The sequence below is a fragment of the Erpetoichthys calabaricus genome, chromosome 15 (assembly GCF_900747795.2).
Source record: "Erpetoichthys calabaricus chromosome 15, fErpCal1.3, whole genome shotgun sequence".
NCBI classification, from domain to species: domain Eukaryota; kingdom Metazoa; phylum Chordata; class Cladistia; order Polypteriformes; family Polypteridae; genus Erpetoichthys; species Erpetoichthys calabaricus.
Window position 1 is genome coordinate 52,016,619 of NC_041408.2, and position 12,138 is coordinate 52,028,756.

The window sequence follows — 12,138 nt, forward strand, 5'->3', positions numbered from 1 at the left end:
ACGTGTGCAGAGTACAACACTGTCATTCCTTGCAGGTGCCATGATTGACTTTACTTTTCCTGATATGTTATTAGTCTAGTCCTGACTCCAGACTCTTACTACCTGTCTACTTTATCACATCTTGCCAGTCACTCAGGCGTTCGTGTCTTGATTTTGGTAACCCTCAGTGTGATGTCCTGTCCAGGGCTGTGTCCTGCCTTGGTGTTCAGTGCCGCCAGGATTGGCTCCAGCCCACAGACTCCTGTTTTAATCTTAAACAAGCTTGTGATGGGCTGACCTTGAGTTAAAGGACTTCCTAACTTAAATAAAGCAATAAATAATGCGTCAGACATCTTGCTTGCATCTCCTTTACCTGACCATCCTTTTTTTCTGACTTCTTAGTTTTCCTTCTCTTCTCAGTTCTTTACGTGTTGTCTGCTTATTGACCCCTACGCAAGTCTCAGGGCCTGACTTTGCTGGGATTAGTATCTTCAAAAATATGACATTTTCATCAAGAAACCTCAATCATCGATTTATTTGATTTAAATCTGTGTATACAGTGCCTTACGAAAGTATTCAGACCCCTTCACTTTTTTCACATTTTGTTATGCTGCTGCCTTGTGCTAAAATCATTTCAATTCATTTTTCCTTCATCAAGCAACACTGAATAGTCCAAAATGGCAAAGCAAAAAAAAACAGGATTTTCAGTAATTTGTAGAAAACTTATTTAAAAATAAACTAAACTATCCCATTGTTACAATTATTGAGACCATTACTTATGACACTTGCAATTTGGCTCATGTGCATCCCATTCTTTTGGCCATCATTGTTCCTACACCTTGTTTATTGTCCACCTGTGGTCAATTCAATTGAGTGGACACGATTAGGAAACGCGCACACCTGTCTACAGAAGGCCCTACAGATGACATTGTGTATCAGAGCAAACATCAGGCCATGAGGTTGAAGGAATTGCCAGGCAGAATTTAAGGGCAGGATTGTGTTTGGAAGGCTGCAAAAACATCCTACAGCACTGAAAGTTCCCAAGAGCACAGTGGCCACCATAATTCTTCAATGGAAGAACAATGACTCTTCCAAGAGGTGGCCAAATCAAGCTATTGTGGTAGGGGGTTAAGATCTTGGTAAGAGAAGAGACCAAGAAACTAGTGCTCATTTTGGCTGAGCAACAGAGAACCTGTGTGGAGATGGGGCAACCACCACTGTAACACTCCAGTAACCTGGGCTGAATGGCCAAGTGGCCAGACACCACATGAATTCCCACTTGGAGTTTGCAAAAAAGGCACCTAAGATTTTCAAACTGTGAGAAAACAAGATTCTCTTGCCTGGTGAAACCAAGATTGAACTTTTTGGCTTCAGTTCTAAGCATTGCATATGGAGGACACCTAGCACCACTCATCGCCTGTTCAGTACCATACCACCAGAAAAGCATTTCACTGAACCTATTCCTGAGTGCTCTGGAGCTCAGACTGGGCTGAAGGTTCACCTTCCAAGTTGTCCATAGGGTCAACTCTATGAATGTTCTTGTGTGGTCCAGCCAGAGCCCAAACTTGAACCCAACTGAACATCTGTTGAGAAATCTGAAAATACTATAGCTGTCCACTGATGGTCTCCTCCAACGTGACAGAGCTTGAGGGCATCTGCAGAGAAGAACGGCAGAAAATCTAGGTGAGCAAAGCTTGTTGCATCTCACCAATGAAGGCAGTAATTGTTGTCAAATGGGCTTCAGCTAAGTACTTAACAAAGGGTCTGAGTACTTATACTTATATCAGTGTGTTATTTCACATTGATATTTATATTTGTTAATGTGTAATAAATTTGCAGAACTTTCTAAAATCCTGCTTTTCGCTTTGTCATTCTGGGATATTGAGTTTTGTTCAATGAGGGTAAAAATGACTTTAACGTAAGTCTGCAACATAACACAATGTGAAAAAGTGAAGGGGTGTGAATACTTTCTGAAGGCACTGTAGGTTATACAGCATCTCATATCTTACCCCTTAAAGCTACATTTAGTGGTCTTCTGCCCGGATGTCCTCTATTTCAATTTTGCCCCCATGATGTCCCAGGACATTTATGCACAAGTATTGGTCCTCCAGTTTTTGCTTTCTGGTTTCTAATTTCTTGTCTGCTCCATTCAAAGCTGCCTCTTACTACTTATTCTCATAGATATAATGCTGGGGCACATTCCCTGAATGCTTGTAGCTGAAGGATTCTTTTTCTTTTCACACCTTGCTTTCTCTGCACACCAGTGTAAGCTCATATGTTTGGGCACAGCACTTGCTAAACCTTTTCTTGCCTTCAGATGGAAGACCCCTGATCTGATAATTCTGAGGAACTGATCATCTTCATGTTATAATTTGATTTGTCTACTGTTGTTTGCATGTTGAATTCATTTAAGTGACTCCATTCACATAAGGCTTTTGTTGTGTCTAGAGTTAAATGTACAAAGACGTGTGATGCAGTCACTGCCCAGGTCAGATATAGTGGAGTGGTTGGTTGGTGCTGCTGCGGCGCCTGGTGGTAATGCAACACAACACTTGGGATTATATTATAAACTGGCTGGACCAATGTGTGAAGCTAATTAGTGTCTTCTTCCATCTTTGACAGCTATTGTGGGGAAAGGTACAGATATTTTACTTAGTGGGCACTTAATAAAAATGATGCAAAGGTTTGCCTGCACATTAAACTGTTATTAGGTTTTGTGGACCGTGATGTTGTGCCTCCTGTTTATGAATAGCTTGGGATTCTTTCCTCTCCAGAGCTGGAGATGTTCAAATCAAGATACTCAAAGTTTAATTGCTGGCTGCAGCAGTTAATACCATCATATGGATGGATGCCACGTTTAGAGTTTTTGCAAGGTATTGTACATAATACGGCACTGTATATTGCAGTGTACAGTTACCCTTTTATTTACAAAGGCTTTGTGTTTTCTCCCCTTTTGTGCACAGTGGTTTTTCTTTCATTATATGTATTCCCATATTTTCTTTTGTCATTTTTTATGAATTACATAAAAAATAATATCTTTCCAATACATAAGAAATTTGACAAACTACAGCAGACCGCTCACTCCACCAAACTTCTTTGTTTAGCTATTAGCTAAGCTCTCCCAATATCTCATCCAGATACTTCTTAAAGGTCATCAAGGTTTCTGCTTCATCTAAGTGTCTCAGTGGTTTTGAGTTCCTGAATACCAAAATTTTTTGAGTAAAGAAGTGCTTCCTCGTTTTAGTCATTAATGCACTTCCAGTTAATTTCTACTGGTGTCCTTGAGTATGTGTTCCACCACCAGAGAATTCTGCTGCATTTACTTTATCAAAGCCCAGATCAAGCCTCCATGCTCTCAAAGCGAAAGCAACTTAACTCATTCATTCTGTCGGAGTAGGACATGTCCTTAGGTCCTTGGGATGCACTTGTTTGCTCTGCTGGACAAAACTTCAAGTGTTGCTACTGTAGTGAGCACAACTTCACAAAATACTCCAGATATGATCACACTTCTGTGTTATACAGTCTAAGCATAATGTTCCCTGATTTGTATTCAATAGTTTTTACGAGATTACCTAACATTTTATTTTCCTTTACAATTGCTTCTGCACATTGTCGTCTCAATGTAAACCCTTTAATCCTTTTTAGAGGTCACTACCAGTAGGACAGTGTCTCCCATCTTAAATTTATAAATGATGTTCCTATTGTTCACGTGTAACACTTTGCACTTTTCTATGTTATACTATATTTTCCAAGTGTTCATCCAGTCTTTTTGAATTTTTTTGCTGCCTCCTTAGTGTCATTCCTCCAACTTTAGTGTCCTTTCACAGGTTTACTAACTATACTGGAATCCATGTCATTCATATAAATCAGAAAAAAGTTGCAGTCCAAGGGCAGACCTTGAGGGTCTCCACTGATGGCCTCACCCCATGAGGGGTATTCTCCCCTTATCTGTACCCTTAGTCTTTTGCTGGTTAACAAACTTGAGATCAAGTTGTGTACATTACCTCTGATTCCTACAGCATCTAGCTCCAAATTTAATCTTTACTGTGAGTCAAAGACTTTTTGAAAGGCTAAGTAAATTATATCATATGCTTTGAATACATATTTCAGAAAAATGTTACAACATTAATTTTCAGTGAAGTGTTCCTTTAAATGATGAATTGCAAGAGTAAGGATTTAATTTTGAAGTTATGAAGTCTTTATTCCCCTTTCTCAGTTTAAATACAGCACCATGTGTTATATATCATGAGTTCAGTTTCAGTTTTATTAAATAAGACAGCAGCATCAAATAAAGTGTGGGCATAGACAAGCAATAAATGGCATGGCAATACTGTAGTGTTCAATAAAGAATAATCAGCATGTCACTGTGATTTAGCATTTACATGGATGAGAAAACATTTATGCTCTTTTATTACTGTATTTACATGCATATTTAGCTTGCATTGTAGATGGGATATCCTGCGGCTATGCTCAGGATTAAGCGGGCATAGAAAACGGTATGGTATGGCATATTATGGTATGGTATTGTATAGTATGGTATGGTATTAGAAGATAAGCTGTAAAGATCCAGAGATGAGGGCAGAGCTGAAGGTCTGACTTTTGCCAGGGTGTTCTGGTAACAGACAGCAAGAATGTGAGTTCCAGACAACTGAATTATTTATTTTATCATTTTTATGAACAGTTTATGAATAAGATAGCAAAAAGAGCAGTTAATACTCCTGACTCCTGGCTATCTCTCTATCAAAACGTCTTAACATTCCAGGACTGTCTTGCTAGAATCATCAAGTTGTCCAGTCTTTGGACGTTTTCCAAATCAGGCCTCCTACACACAGCTGATGAGCCAAAGAAGAAAAAAGAAAAAACTCGCTCATGATGTTCATTCATTGTTGACCGAGAGAGTCTTGCTCTGACATGATGCTGTTTTTTACTCTTTTATTCAGTAGCATTTTTCAAGAAATTAAACCAGAATTAAAAGCTAAGCTAAGCCTCGTTTTTCTTAGGACCTCCAAAGACAAGCAAGGGAGCAGGCTAGGGCCCTAATTGGTCTGCCCAGCAGAGACTGACCCAAACTCAGACAGGCTCCTAATCCTACCTGCTGGCTTCAGATGGAGCAGGCCCAAAAATGGGGAATTGGAAAAAAAATGTAGAAATATCACAAAAAATATAGCAAAAGCTCCACAAAAGGAGGAATGAACATAAACTCTTGTCTTATATTAAAAGAGCAAAAGATGAATTTTATGAATAAATGATTTACCATATATTATCATGTTTAAGTTCTCCTGTGGATTTTACCATATAATTTACGGTATTTTATAATGTCGGTCATATAAGTCGAATGCGGAAAACTCCCACTATTGGTCCAAGAGATTATGAAATGCTAACGCCCACTGGAGAGAGTAACCACGGAGCACACTGCCTTTTTCTTCTATGTATTGTGCCTATGTGACCACACAGTAATGCCCAAACTATTCCGAAGCAACGTTTGCACTGTTTTGTGTTTTTTGTATCTCACACCCTCATACACCTTTATCGTAAGAGCATTAAGTTTTAACTTAAAAGTCATTGAAATGGTGAAAGAAATTGGTAACTGTGCTGCTGCAACAAATTTCAATTTGTCTGAGAATCTGGTGCGAGATTGGAGGAAGCAAGTAGATGTAAAGAAAAAAAATGTAAGGGTCGCATTTTTGAACGGGCATATAAGTCAGGGTCTGATTTTATGATTGATTTTTCAGGTTTCAAGACCCAACTTGTACGTGAGTATATACGGTATCAACAAAACTAGAAAACAGAAGGAAAGGCTCAAAAGATCAAAAAGAGGCACAAAGCAGTTGCCTAACACACAATCCTAACTAAACAAATCCGAAACCACAATCCAGAAATCAGAAGCAAGAGTCACAAAAAAACAGAATATCCAACAAGAAATCCTGAAGGACCCTGAGCCTCCCGCACTCACTTATATTGCCAGAGTGATAGCTCAGGAGCAGTGTCATCAGGGTGGCCCCGCCTCCTGCGGCTCCACTGACAAACAATAAGAAACAGCCGAATACTTAAAGTGACAGAACATAACTAAGGAATGACATATGAAACCAACAGAAATAACATAAAGACATGAACTCAAAATTAACAAAAACAACAACCTATATACAGTGGAACCTCGGTTTGCGAGCATAATTCGTTCCGGAAACATGCTCGTAGTCCAAAGCACTCGTATATCAAAGTGAATTTCCCCATAAGAAATAATGGAAACTCAGATGATTTGTTCCACAACCCAAAACTATTTATATAAAAATGATTAATGCAAAATATAAAGTAAAAAAACATAAAACAAATTACTATGCACTTTACCTTTGAAAAGAATCATGGCTGGTGTGAGTGAGTTTCTAAACTCTTGTGGGATTGCACCCAAAGGGACAACACGCGGAAGAGCGTCCCAAAGCAATCGCAGTCTCCCAGCACTGTAGCAATTCGCCGTAAAAGCGAATCCGAAAAGATCGCGGACTTGCTATAAGCGCCTGCCGTCGATGGGTGATACAAGGAACAAAGAACATTACAAATGCGCAGTTCCCTGCCTGACTGCTGTGTCTGTGTATAGGAGGGTGGCAGATCCCGCTACAATAAATAACCGCGCTGTTGCTGTTTCAAGCTGAATAAAGCTGGTGTTACTAAAGTACTGAGACTCAGCTTCGTGTTTTAGGGTGCAAGACGGGGACTCGCACGTCACAGCACGCGCGCGCGCACGCACGAGCACACACACACACGCGCGCGCGAACGCGTGCACACACAGTCACAATGCTAATGCTGCAGTAAACAGTATACGCTCGTATGGATGTTGACTATATGAGTGAGGCACGCCGACTCAGACGGAGAATAGGAGACGATTGCCCACAATCCCGCAGCAAGAGCGAGAGAAGAACCATCAGCTCAGTTGTGATCACTTGCCGCTCAGCAGACAAAGCATATACATACTACTCGTACTGCAAGACCTCGCTCATTTATCAAGTCAAAATTTATTAAAAGTTTTTGCTCGTCTTGCAAAACACTCACAAACCGAAGTTGCACTGTATATATATATATATACTAGCAAAATACCCGCGCTTCGCAGCAGAGAGGTAGTGTGTTAAAGAGGGTATGTAAAGATATATATACATAAACATATATACATATATATACATATCTACATATACACATATCTATCTACATATACATATATATATATATATATATATATATATATACATATACACATCCACATATATATACATATATATATACACATATCAACATATATATACACATACATACATACACACACACATACATATATACATATACACATATATACATACATACACATACATAATATATATATATATATACACATACAGACACATATATATACATATACATATTTACAAATCTACATATATATATATATATATACATACCCATATTTACAAATCTACATATATATATATATATACATACCCATATTTACAAATCTACATATATATATATACACATATATATACATATCTACATATATATATAGACATACATACATATATATATCTATATCTATATCTATCTATATCTATATCTATATATATCTATATATATATATATCTATATATATATATATATATCTATCTATATATATATACTAGCAAAATACCCGCGCTTCGCAGCGGCGAAGTACTGCTTTAAAATTTTAAATAATAAACTGAGGGAAATTATACCAATAATTATTTGTTAAGGATCTCTTTGTATACCGTGTTGTCAGTTCGCCCCTCCGGTTGTAATATGACCAAGTTGTGCACTGAGCTTACTCTTGTGTATGCAACGTATACTTGGCCATGTGAAAAGCAAATCAAGAACAGCAAGACCGCGCCAGCTGCGGAGCTCAGCTTGGAGCGAAATGAAGTGAATGAAATGAGGTGAATGGGAGGGGAGATGATCACGTGACTCCAACACCCGCCTTAACTCTCCATCCCTCCACAAACACACAAACACAGTCTCTCGGATCCCAACTCTCCTTTATATATATAGATAAATAGCAAAATACCTGTCACCTGTTACCTGGTAGGTAACACTTATGTTTGGTCATGAAGTCGTCTAAAATCCGCTACGTGCCCTCTTTTAATTGTGAGAAGCAGATACATATAGCCAAATTCTCACGCTTCGTTGCAGCGAAGTACTGCTTTTAATTTTTTAAGAAGAAAATAAAACCTTTTTAAACGGATCGAAAATATACCAATAACAATTTGTTAAGGATCTGTTTTTTTGTGAACCTCGCTTTTCACAGCTGTCCCGCTACGGTGTGTGTTTCGTTTATTTGACAGTATGTAGATCGTGGTAATTAAATTCATGGCATTCGTTTTCTGAATCACAATCAGACTGCATGGATGGTTACCTGCCAGGTTACGCTTGTGGTTGATCAGGAAGTCGCCTTACATCCGCCACGTGCCCTCTTTCTGTTCCCAGAAGCTGATCATAGAATGGTTTTAATAGTTTACTTTCAAATAATGCAAAGAGTATGCGACACGTGTTTCTCCCTAATTCTGGGCTCATCAGGCATACACACTCACTGCATCCCCTCTCGAGAATCGAATATCGTCAGCGCCAGAGTTGAAGCCCCTAACGTTGCGGTCAGCAAGTGGGCTAACATCCGCTATGTGCCATCTTTCAGTTGCGAGAAGCAGATCATAGAATGGTTGAAACTGTTGCCCCTAACGTTGTGCTACGGCGTGTGGTTCGTTTATACCTCGTGTCTTCTCATTAAACTTTTATCTCGCGAATATGTTATTGCAATCCGCAGCGGGAGCGTTTCTATAAACTTAATTTAAACTTACGTTTTACACCGTGCTTTGTTTCCCTTATGAACATGCTTGTATGCTTCACTCGCTCCCTTCTCAATTGTTTAATGAATTTTTTGTTCTTCTCTGTTTGCGGCTCCTCCTTCATTTGTCCCTACTGCGTTCACAGTCTTTTCACGTGATTACGTGGGAGGCGTGATGACGTGACACTCAACTCCTCCTCCCACGGCCATCGAGCTGCCGTCCATTACAGTATATTGTGAAAAAAGAGGTTCCAGTTATGACCATTACGCGTTGAATTTCGAATGAAATGAAACCTGCCTAACTTTTGTAAGTAAGCTGTAAGGAATGAGCCTGCCAAATTTCAGCCTTCCACCTACACGGGAAGTTGGAGAATTAGTGATGAGTGAGTCAGTCAGTCAGTGAGTGAGTGAATCAGTCAGTGAGGGCTTTGCCTTTTATTATTATAGATATATATATATATATATATAAATATATATATATATATATATATACATACATATATATATATATATATATATATATATATATATATATATATATATATATATATATATATATATATATATATATATATACTGTGTAGCGGTGCTACAAGAGATTAAAACTGCAACTCCCATCAGTCCCTGCAGTGGCTCTGATTGGTCTTCTTTTGAGGGTGCAGGGGTTGTTAGGGTCAAAGGAGGTGAACACAGCTTTTAAATAAAGGCCGGTGACCAAAAGGAAGAAAAAAAATTTCTGTTTCAAGTTCCTGTCTGTCTGTCTGTCTTCTGTTGGGTTACCTGTGCTTATTAATTTTTCCTGGATCGTTTCTTCATTGGTTGGTTGGGGTCTGGATTGTCTGCCATCTGCCTGTCACTTGAGGACTGTCTGGGGATTTGTGGACAAACTGCGAAGAAAGGAGAGCTCCTGAACCAGTCCACCCATCTTCACCATTTCAGAAAAATTCAGTTAAACCTAATAAAGCAATTCATTTGTAAGTGTGCCTAGCAATGCAACAGCTGCCCATTTGGAGGTTGATTCCTGCCTTTACCTCGATCCAACTGGCACCCTAATGATCCTGAACTGGATTAAGTATGTTTGGCAATAAATCTGCATAAATAATGATCATCAACATAATCATCATGATAGCTGACGCTAGACAAGACTCTTCACTGTCAAAGTGACTAAGAACGAGAAAGAATAAACACACAAGATGCTGATACACACAGACAAGTAAGAATTCACCCTGAATGCAGCCTGATATATTCTAGAAATTCCACAACTTTGGGAAACTGAACACCAGTGACATCTACTGAGTGTCAACCAAATCGCACAGGTCGATGACAGAGAACTCCATAACAGGATGAAGAGGAGGAAGAAGAGCAGCACCATCTGTTGAGCATCAATTTCCAGATACAGAATGCAAGAATGGCAAAGCACATCTCAGAAGATGATTAAGTGATGAAGACCAAGAAAGAATAAGCAGGCAAAACACACACAGACAAGCAAGAAGTCATCCTGAATATAGCCTGATATGTTCTGGAAATTCACAAAATTTTTAATTTGCAACAACTTGGTGGCCACCTTACTGCTTAGCAGAAATGTTTATTGTACGGTCTTTGCAAGCCATTTGATACAGTACAAACAAGTTCAGTATTCATAATCAAGTGTAAGTAACGTGTTTATTGATCATTGAACGTGACAAAGAACTCATAAAAGAATGAAGGAAAAAGAAGGCCACCGACATCTGCTGAGCGTCAAGCACATCACAGAAGAGGCAGACAGCAAGGCAAAATCCAGGATATGGAATGCAAGAGAAGAACAAGAGAGAAATGCATGCCGACAAATTAGCACCATTTAGGAAATCTATATCATTAATGTGATCACTGGATTTTTTTAATGGTGGAAACAAAATAATGTGTGGCCAAAATGGAAAAGTTCAACTTGTTCTGTGGGTCCATGTTTTTCACAAGTAAAACATAAAATACACATAAATCCAAGCTAATACGTGATACATGCACCCCATACCATATATAATCACTGTCACTGGGTGCGGGAGTGACAGCTCAGAATGCAACACGGAAATTTTTGGGCACCAACTGGGTTGCCTGTTTTATTGTCCGGAGAAAGCAAAACAAACAGAAATAAACAAAAGTAACACTCATTGGCATACGTCCCTTATGGGAAAATCTCCAAATAAACAAAGGCTGCAGTAGCTCTAGAAGGGCTCTGTCTAGTGGGTTGCTACGGCCAGTAATGATGCCGCCTTCTGGGACGCCTGGGATTTTACGGAGACCAGAAGGGGCAGGACTCAATGCCTTCACTGGGTGTCTTCTCTGCACTGTGGGAAACAATGGAGATGGCAGTGTTAGCGGCAGTGTCCCCTCTCTTCTCAGAGGGTTATTACATACCTCAACTGAGCCTGTGAGAAGGTCCTCCTGTGCACATGCATGACACCATATGAAAAAAAGTTAATTTTGTAGAATTATGACGTCATAATATATTGTCCAAAAAAAATCACTTCAACCAAAAAAGAAATGAACTTGTAAGTGTGCCCAGCAATGCAAAAGCAGCAAACTCGGTGGTTGGTTCCTGCCTTTAACTCAGCAGCCTAACGATCCTGAACTGAAATAAGCATGTCTGACAATAAATGTTGTGAAGGACGCTTCCTGGAAACCCTTAACCAGCCAGGACGCCCACAGCATGAAAGGACAGGAGGAGACAGCTTGCACAGGGCTTTGTCTCCCCCAGGGCACTAGATTTCAGTCCCCCTGGGTTACGGTATTGAATCTTGGGAATTGGAGTTTGATGACTCAGCCCGGTTGGGTTCCGTGGGTGCAGCCAGGTGCTGCTGAATGGACTGGTGAGCCCTACTTGATTGGGCTGCAACATCATCTAGAAGTGCCTCTGAGCCACAGGTTCAGGACACCACAAGTACTTCCGGGGATTAAATAAAAAGGAGCTGCCTGCCTCAACAATGCCAGATTTGGGAAGAGGAGGACAAAGCTTGTGGAGAGGAGTGGAGGAGAGGCTGAGAAAGAGAAGACAAAAGTATTACAGTGTTGTTCTACTAAGAACTGTGATTGTGATTGTGGTGTGGGAAACTCTTCCCTTACAAGAGCTTCACACAATAAAATCCTCATTTCGAGTGCTGAACTTGTGTCCGAGCTTTTGTGTCAGGTGTTTGGGGAGCTGCAGCGCCCCCTAGAGGTTATAATGTATATCACAATCTATCATCACTACCATCATCATGATAGTTGGCCACAGAAAAGAATCTTCCATGAATACTGAACACATCCATTAAGGGTCATGAAAGAGTCTATCAAACAATGACTCCATACTG

At 39.6% G+C, this 12,138-nt stretch overlaps 1 protein-coding gene across 1 annotated transcript in view; it reads right to left on the reverse strand.

Annotated features, from left to right (window-relative positions):
• The window catches only part of disc1 (DISC1 scaffold protein), a 244,214-nt gene that overhangs the window by 177,845 nt on the left and 54,231 nt on the right, over positions 1–12,138 (reverse strand). The window lies entirely within an intron of this gene.